This window comes from Benincasa hispida, unplaced genomic scaffold, assembly GCF_009727055.1.
Source record: "Benincasa hispida cultivar B227 unplaced genomic scaffold, ASM972705v1 Contig202, whole genome shotgun sequence".
NCBI lineage: Eukaryota > Viridiplantae > Streptophyta > Magnoliopsida > Cucurbitales > Cucurbitaceae > Benincasa > Benincasa hispida.
The window spans coordinates 1-8,601 of record NW_024064592.1 but is presented as its reverse complement, the minus strand read 5'-3'; the positions used below and the strand labels follow the sequence as shown (position 1 = coordinate 8,601).

Below are 8,601 nucleotides of genomic sequence, written 5' to 3'. Positions count from 1 at the left end.
AAAAAAAAAGAAAGAAAAAAACTTGGGAACTTTATACCATTTTATGTCGTCCACTTAATTGTCCAACCACAGTTTGTCACGTGGTAAGTTTTTTTTCTTTTTTTTTGAAAAAAAAGTTATTTTTTAGTGCTACAAAAAGATAGGTGCAACTTAAGATGCACTGCACTTCAAAGAAAATACAAACAAAGAAACCACCAAATTGATGCTTCCTTCAATGTCTCATCATTTTTCACTTTCCACACAATCTATATTCTTTCATTTGATTGCAATACATACCAAACATCGGTTGATTCAAACTTTATCCTCCTAACTTCATTCAACAATGCCAATGGCCTATAAGTAGTAATCCTCTAGACCAAAATGATCCAAATCCCATCTTCTCTACTTCATAACCCAATGGCCAAAATTTCCAACCATTCATCACTTTTTCACTCACCATTTCAACCAACTATCGTTATCGTCTTCGCCCTCGTCCTCCTGTTCTCCCACATGATCACAAAGTCGCATTCTGCGACTTTGCTGAATGTTTTGGATTTCGGTGCCATACGTGGTTACGATTCGAGCCTAGCCATCCGTCATGCATGGGAGGTGGCATGCACGTCTACGGAATCTACCATTGTCTACATTCCAAAGGGAAGGTTTGTGGTTCAACCGATGGAATTCCATGGCGGATGTCGTAATGACGATATTAGTTTCCACATCGATGGAGCTCTCGTCGCGCCTCCCGACTACCGGGTCCTTGGTAGTGTGGAAAATTGGCTAAGCTTTGAAGGGGTTGATGGCGTTTCTTTGACCGGTGGAGTTCTTGATGCCAATGGTGAAGCCTTGTGGTCCTGCAAATCCTCCGGTGCCCATTGCCCCGTCGGAGCCATGGTACCTATTTTTCTACTACTATCATTCTTATTATTCCTCTAAAGACTAATTTTTAGGGCCCCATTTGATCTAAAAGTATTTATTTATTTTTGTTAATTTAGTATTAAAGAAGTTTTAAATGTTTTTTTTAAAGAAAAAAAATCTTTTAAACACACATTTATTTCAAGTAAGAATTTTGGGATATTATTACCCAAATAATAATAAGAACAAATACTATTTTCATGTAATCCAATTTTAATCACTTTCAAATTTACAAATTTAATCAATATATTTTCAATAAATTTTAAAAAGTTAGTCCTCAATTTATTAGTTTGTAATTAATTTTTAAGAGATGGTGGTAAAATGATAAGAACAAGAATTTCAATAACACAACGGGATGAAATATATAATTTGAATATCTTTTATTTTGTTAAATCTATTTTAATATCTTGATTGCATATTGCATGGCAATAGTTGACATTTGCAAGACAAAAAAGTTTGAAAATAAGAATAGTTTCATTTGTTCTAACAATTGAGTCAAACCCATGTATACTTTTTTTTTTTTTTTTAAATATAGTTATCAAACATTTTTTCTAAAAAAAGTTTATATGTAAATACAGACGTTGAGTTTCAGGAACTCAAACAATATAAGGATTAGAGGGTTAGTGTCCAGAACAGCCAATTGTTCCATATAATTTTCAATGGATGTAAGAATGTACTGGTAGAAGGAGTGCATGTCATGGCTCTCGCAATAGCCTAACACTGATGGAATTCACGTGGAAACATCCACACATGTGACATCATTGACTCCATCATCCAAACAGGAGATGATTGTATTTCCATCGGCCCTGGGTCCCACAATCTTTGGATTCAACACATTCAATGTGGACCAGGTCATGGTATTAGGTATTTCTATATTTTCTATCTTTCTAATCTCTATCACTATATATGACTTTTATAGTTTAAGTTATACATAACACTTTGGAGTTTTTGTAATTGGTTTGAGTTTTTATTTTCTTTTGCAATTTATTAATATTTTAAATTTCGAGTAGTTTTTAATTCAACAATGGCAAGGTTTGGGAGATCAAGTTATCATTTTTTTTTTAATAATTTTAATAATAATTGGTACTTTTTTTTCCTACTAAATTATTGTTCACAATAAATATATGTATCTTTTTTTTTTTGTCATAAATAGTTCACTAATTAATCTATTATGGTAATTTTATTTTTTAAGCCCTTTTTGAGTAATTTTAAATCCTAATGACTTTCATAGTCATGGGGCTATAAACTCTTAAATAGAAAGATAATTATTTTACATTATAAAATACAAACTAAAATGAATTTTACTAAATTTCATCCAGTTCTAATAAATTACTAGTTTAATCAGGACATATTTCTATTTTTATTAAATAAGTTAAGATCGAAAGTCTCTTTATTAACTAACCTCTTTTTTTTCTTTTTTCTTTTCTGAACATAAAAAGTATTCAACTACCTTCCTTACATATATATTTTTAATTTTCCTTAACATTTCTTCCCGATATATATGAGTTATTTTCAAATAAAGAAAAATGAGGTAATTTATTTATAAATATAGTAAAATGTTACTGTTCATTAGTGATAGACTGCGATAGACATCTATCAGTATCAGTGATAGATGTCTATCATAGTCTATCACTGATAGACAATAATATTTTGTTATACTTAAAAATATTTTCATTAATATTTTCATTTAAAATAATTATCATATATATATATATTTGAAATATTTTTATGTATTTCTTAGTTCAGATAGGACATAATTTTAAATTATTTCCATTATTTCAGTAGACTAGACCTAAAATAATTTTTTCTTGAGCTTTCTTGTATCATAAATATGAGAACAACTGTGCTTATTCTTTAAAAGAATTGATAAACTATGCTTATATTTACTATTTAATTAGTCTCTTAACTTTGAATAAAAATTATCTTTTGTTCTGACTTTTAAGTTCCTTTTTTTTGTTTGTTAGTTCTTTAACACAAAATTTGGTTTCATTTTCAAAAACATACATTTGGCTACAAAAGACATGCTAGAGATAGGTTTAATTAATGTTAAATGCTTTATTATAAAAAAAATTACATTAAATACTTTGTGAAACCTGAATTTACGCATGTGTCCAACTTGAAAGATCGATCTAGATTTTGAAAACTTTTTAAAAAATAGTTTTTTAAAACTTGTTTTTGAGATTTAGAATTTGACTAAAAATCCAATTCTTAAAATGATGAAGAAATATGTTTAATATTCAAAAACCAAAAATAACAATAAAATGACTCCAAAATAGAGTTATAATATTTTCCCTTCAAAAGTTTTAAAATAAAATAAAATATTCGAATATTTGAAACTAAAATAATAAGTCAAGAGGTATTAACCAGGACTGAAATACAAAAAAGACAAAAATTTTAGTAAAATATCGACCTTATGTCCCTAAATCTTGGTATTGTATTAACTAAAATCTTGAACTCATAATTGTATCCATTTAAAATTTAAATTTGCATAAATATATCAATTTATATCTTTTATTGTGTTCTAATTTATCAATTAAACCCATAAACCTTAAGAAAAGAATCAATTTAAACTCACAATTAGAATTTCTTTGATAATCGTCTATGGATTTTGTTAATTTGACAATTGAAGAAGCCTATACATATGTAAGAATTGATGCACGAATGATTTTTAGAGGAAATTATAATAAAGAGTCTAAATTGATTCTCTAGCTACAATTTAAGAGTTTAATTGATACAATTATAAGTTTCACATGAACTTTCCGATTGAAATATAAAAAGGGTGTAAACTAATACCCATATTAAATGAGTTTAAGAGTTTCTTGGATAATAATACTCTACGAACTAGCAATAAAGTAACATAATTAGAACAAACTTAAAAGTTAAAAGACTAGAATGAATTTTTTATATATAAAAAGGAAATATTTTGTTTCCTCAAATGGGTGCAGCATAGGAAGCTTAGCACACAACATGAACGAGCCAGGGGTGGGAAATGTCACCGTTTCGAATGCAGTATTCTATGGTACTCAAAATGGGCTGAGAATAAAATCATGGGCCAGGCCCAGCACTGGCTTTGTGTACGGAGTCCAATTCCTTGGCGCCACTATGCATAATGTCCAAAACCCCATTCTCATTGACCAACACTACTGCCCCAACAACCTTAACTGCCCCGGTCAGGTATAAATTTCCATTGACATGTCAATATTTACACGTTTTCATGAGTTCGACATCGATATAAGAAGTGAATTGATATGCTCATGATATTGTAGAAAAATTCATGAAATATTAAAAAAATAAACAACAAAATTTCAATAATGTAAATATAATATAAATAATAGACATGTTAACTTATTTAAAAATCATAAAATGTTTATTACTAATTTAAGTTTATTTTTTTATAATTTTTTTATAAATATCCAACGAAATCAATATTTTATTTTTATAAAATTAGGATCCCGATATTTTCATCGAAATTAATTATATATATATAGAAAAATTTTTACAAATAGAAAAATAAAAAAAATATTTACATTTTATAACAAAAAAATCCAAAAGTACAAAGCACTTTTGGAACTTTTTATTATAAAATATAAATATTTTTAAATATTTTTTATATTTAAAAAGGTCCCATATATATACCATTTATATTTCGTTTCAATTGTATCTCTAATATTGTTACACGTTTAATCTCTTTATTTTAAGGTGTTTTCAACCACATATCTACTTAATAATTAATAATGTTGTTGAAAACAAATAATATAATAGTGAAATAACATCTTAAAATATGTTTATTTAACTTAATTTGTAAATTGATTTAAATTATATTTGGGTCCTAAAATTATTGGGATTAGGTAAAATATATATGTGGTCATTTTTCAACTTCATGTCTAACGTTTAAAAATTTTCAATTTTTTAATAAAAAAAATGAACTTAGCTTAGTGGTAATCAACATGTACTCTTGATGTTTTAGATTAGAGTTTGATCTCTCATTTTGACAATTGTTATATTAAAAAAATTAAATTTCTATCTCCAATAAAATGACAGTTCAACTATACTCATAATGTCAAGGGATCTAATAATTCTATTAAATTAATTATAAAATAGTTACACCACATTTAAAGAAAATATTATTTTGTATAATCTAACATTTTTAATTGCTAAATATTCGATTTCAAATTTCAAATTTAACGCTGAATTAAACCAAATTCAGTTGATATATAATTTATGTTAGTGATCAAAAAGTCAAATTTTCAGATTCTTAGAGTTCTAAAGAAAAAAAAATCAAATTGACGAGTTAAAACAAAATTAAAGGGGGTGAAATTGGAAATTACAATATACTTAAAAGGGCCAAATAATGTCTTTACAATCATCTTATTTGAATAGTATGAAGATATTATGCATTTATAGTATCTAAAGAATATTTTTATAGTTATTTTACTTTACTATTTACAAATTTATAGTTTGAAGGCGGAATACAACTTGGATTAGCTTATTATTATTATTATTTTACTTTAATTGGATGAGCTTATTATATTTGCTTGAACAATATTCACACACATTGTTGATTTTTTTTTTCTTTATTAATGAAAGAAGACTAATTTATTTATTTGACTTGAATATGATTTGAGAACAGGAATCAGGTATCAAGATAAGCAATATAATATATAAAGACATTGCTGGAACTTCAGCAACACCAATTGCCATAAAATTTGATTGTAGTTCGAAAAACCCTTGCAATGGAATAAGACTTGAGAATGTTCGCTTGACCTACCAAAATGAAGAAGCTAAGTCCTCTTGTGAATATGCCAAGGGAAAAGCATTAGGTTTAGTTCAACCAGATGCTTGTTTTGCATAAGTCTCTTTGTTGTGTCCTTTTGTTGGAACACTTTTTTGCAGCATCCCAGAAGCTTAAAAAAGAATGGATGGACAAGATTTAGGGCTATATTTCTTTTGTTTCTTGTTTTTCGTTTTCTGTTTTCGAAATTATGTAACGACTTGATATGCTGTATTATGTTTAGGGTAATTGCAAGGGATAGGACTTTTAGGCATTTTAATTAAATATATGGTAATATTTTAAAAAATATTGCAAATATAGAAAAATTGTTCTAATATCTTGATTTATTTTAGGATTATTCCGCTTATACACTTGTTTGCAGAGAAATGGAACTCGACGTTTTTCTAACATATGTTATCTAATTATTTACTTTTCATTTCTCACTATATTTTGTTTCTAAGATATAATTTTCTTTTTAATTAAAAGATACTTAGTCACTAAATGAAATTTAATTAGTTTCTAGTCTCTATACTATAAGATTTGTCACAAGTTAGTCTCTTTTATAAAAATTCCATTGGCCTTACTTGGTTGTTTATAAAAAAATTGATTTTTAATTAGTTTATTGATTTGGATGTGTTATTTGATCTTACATATAGACTAAGTTGTTATTTATTAATGTTTAAAAACAAGTTTTTTTTTTTTTTTTTTTTTTTTTTTTTTTTAAAAAAAACTAAATTATTGTTAGAAATTAAAAGTAAAAAAAAAATAAATCATTACCAATTAAAATATTTTAGGGATAGTGTTTTATAACCTTGTTTTTTGATGTGGTGCAGGAAATTAAGCTTCTCTATCCAATGGAGACGAAAAACAGAATAGTTCTAATCATATATCCTTTATTTGGTAAAAGTTGATCAACCCATTCAAAGGTTCACGTTTTATTTACATTTCTTGTTTATGATACTCTGAAAGGTCAATACTGAGAACTCATAATGAAGAGATCCTTGAGCGGAAGTGGATCGTCTAAATTTCATTAAGTATTAAAAACATAATTTACAGTAAAACTACAATAGATATGCATTTATAATAAACTACAACATGCTTTTTACAAGAAAAAGGACGAAAAGATATCACCTTTGAAGAACCTTTCTTCACGAAACCTCCCTCGAACAATCACGAACCTCGAATAGAAATAGGAACTTCTTGAAGACCTTCTTTGAGATTTTCTCGAACCAAAATCCGGACACAACCACAAAGAGACCTTGGTATTCTCGGTGAAAGTCAAAAGTAGTGGGCTCTGACTATTTTGGTTAGGAGGGATAGTTTGGAGGAGGAAGGAGATTGAGAGTTCTCTCAAGAAATAAAAAATATAAAACTCTTCTATCACTCAATCATTCAGCAATTACAACGTTCAAGAAAGAAGAAAAACAAAATTTTCTTTTATTTCTTTTACTATAAAATTAATAGCTACCCACTAAGGTGGTTGGAGAGAAAAGATGGGAAATTATTATTTAAATAATAATAAAATAATATAAATATAATATGATAACTAAGTTATCATATTATATTAAATTATATGTTATATCAAAACCTATAGTTTTAATATTGTATCATATACAATATAAACTATAGTTTCTTTTCTCTATTTTATGACATGTAATATAAATCATATTTATATTAAATTTAACAACTATGAATCACATTCATAGGAAAAATATTTGAATCTCATTCAAATATTTATTTCCTCCCATTAAATAATAATGTATCAAGTACATTATGACAATTATATCATATATAATTGAAATAATTTAATTATATCATATATAATTAAATCCCTTTTATTAATTTGAACAATTCAAATTAACCCAAAAATGGTTTCTCAGCTAAATCCGTTTGAGTTACCAAGGGGACCTTATGGACCTGTAGCTTGAAGCTCCAACGGTGCATGAATAATTAATTAAACTCTTTAATCACATTATCCACCATCCGTTAACTGTCAAGCACTCCACTAAAGACCCACAACTGCATTCTTTGCACTACAGATATATTTCTATGTTTATTGGATATAACCAATCAACAGTACACCTTCACAAATTGCTAGTAAGTACAGTAGAGCCAAATCACCGTTTTGTTCTTGTAGTTACATCTAACTCCTTAAATACCACTGATTCCTCTAATGAAGAATAGATCATAGTCTTACTATGGTTAAACCCCTCTCGGGCCAGGAGAGGGTGTGGCGCCACATTGTTCAAGACCCAAAATCAGCCTTTAAGGGAGCAATTTATCTACTTATCCCTGTTTTAGAGAAGGAGTGAATTCCATCTTGTGTAGCTGTGTTTCCAGTTCCTCAATTATATGAATCCCCAAAATGGTAGGGTTGTTGAGTCGACGATCTGGCCACTCTCACCCATACAAATTAAAGAACCATCCTCATAGGTAGAAGTTCACAACTCACTCAGGATTCAGTTCATGTTACCTATGGTCATCCTGGTGAAATGTAAGTCCCTATTATGAACGGTGTTATATAATGAGACTAAACATTTCATGGTTCTATCTTATACAAACTCCTTTGTATAGAATAACCCCGCTCACATGTCTAATATATTAAAGGAGTATATCAGCATGTAGCGGAAGTAACAAGGATCAATAAGCATTCTAATTCATTAATTTTGGCTATAAATAAAGCATGCTTATACAATAACAAGAGGGTTTCAAGTAATACCTTTGTAGAACTTCTTGAATCTCGATTCTCAGCTGCAAAACTTCTCCAAATCTCGTCGTGAACTACCTCAAGATCTTCCCCACTATTCTCTTGGAGCTTTAGATTGAGTTGTGGGACTCAAGATAAGCTTGAATGAAGGGAACTTGGAGAAGAACTCAATGCAACAACCTACTTGAAGAATAGCTTCTTCAACTCAATTTTTTCCCAAAAAAAAAAA

The 8,601-nt window shown here is 28.1% G+C and overlaps 1 pseudogene; it reads left to right on the top strand.

Annotated features, from left to right (window-relative positions):
• The first annotated feature begins 382 nt into the window (after positions 1-382).
• LOC120069072 lies at positions 383-6,014 on the top strand (annotated as a pseudogene).
• Positions 6,015-8,601: the final 2,587 nt, after the last annotated feature.